Source organism: Otolemur garnettii, unplaced genomic scaffold, assembly GCF_000181295.1.
Source record: "Otolemur garnettii isolate 467f Iridium unplaced genomic scaffold, OtoGar3 scaffold00060, whole genome shotgun sequence".
NCBI classification, from domain to species: domain Eukaryota; kingdom Metazoa; phylum Chordata; class Mammalia; order Primates; family Galagidae; genus Otolemur; species Otolemur garnettii.
In genome coordinates, this window is record NW_003852455.1 from 9,715,956 (window position 1) to 9,717,006 (window position 1,051).

The 1,051-nt window shown below is 47.3% G+C and overlaps 1 protein-coding gene across 3 annotated transcripts in view; it reads right to left on the reverse strand.

Moving 5' to 3' along the window:
• The window catches only part of ST6GAL1 (ST6 beta-galactoside alpha-2,6-sialyltransferase 1), a 118,430-nt gene that overhangs the window by 94,922 nt on the left and 22,457 nt on the right, over positions 1–1,051 (reverse strand). The window lies entirely within an intron of this gene.

The window sequence follows — 1,051 nt, forward strand, 5'->3', positions numbered from 1 at the left end:
CACACCAAAAATACAATAAAAACTTTGCTAAAATTAGGAGACTTGCTGGATTATTCCCATCGCATCCCTCCTTTCCCTCCCAGGGCTCATACCCACCCCTGATGGTTCATCTGTGGAAACTGGACCCAACATTACAGGGCTCCTGTCCTAGATCAAGTATTAACCACAAATATTCCTTTGTGTTTAATTTTAATATTTTGTAGCAATTACTACGTACCAGGCACTTTCTGTACTAAATTATTTATTTCTCACGCAAAGTAAGAGAGGGAGTTGGGAGCTTGCAAGTGAGGAGCCTTCCTGGAGGGATAGGGGCACAATGTGGGGGTGGGGAGGTTGTTGACATACACACACCCCACTCCACCCCCACCCCCCCCACCCCGTTACCAGCAAGGACCCCCATACTCTCCATCCTTTCTAGCCAGCTTCTATCATTCCAGGCCGAACCTTCAATGGCAGATGGGTAATTTACCAGGAAATCTGTCTAAACAGGTTGCCCCTTCCTAGCTAACCAGGCTCGCATTGCCTGCCCTGCACCCTGCTTTTGTGGGGAAGGGGAAGGAGCTGGCCTACCTAGAGACCAGGGCAGAGGTCCAGGGAGGAGCAGACAGAAAAACCGGGCAGCCTCAGGGACAGCAGGTGCTGGGTTACTCTAGCTGCTCCAAGGCTCATCTATACTTTTACTTTTTATTCTTGACTCCCTCCAATAAACCCTCCAGGACTACTATGCCACGGAAACTCCTCCCAGCAATGGGGAAATACACCGATTCTCTAACCTTCCCCTCTCCCCCACATCCTCATCCACCATTTCTAGTGGAAAGGAATGAGCAGTTCCAAAAGTCTGACTTTTCATATTTCATGCTCACCCTCAGATCAGCTCAAGTCTAAGACAAAATCCATGATGCCAAAATGAGCTGCCCAAATCAAGGCTTGGGGAAGGGGCAGTGCATGAATAAGAACTGGTAAGGGGGATAACAGTAAACAACCGCTGAGAAAAAAAAAAAAAATCACCGAGGGTTACTCAAATAATGAGTAAGTTTAATAATACATCAAA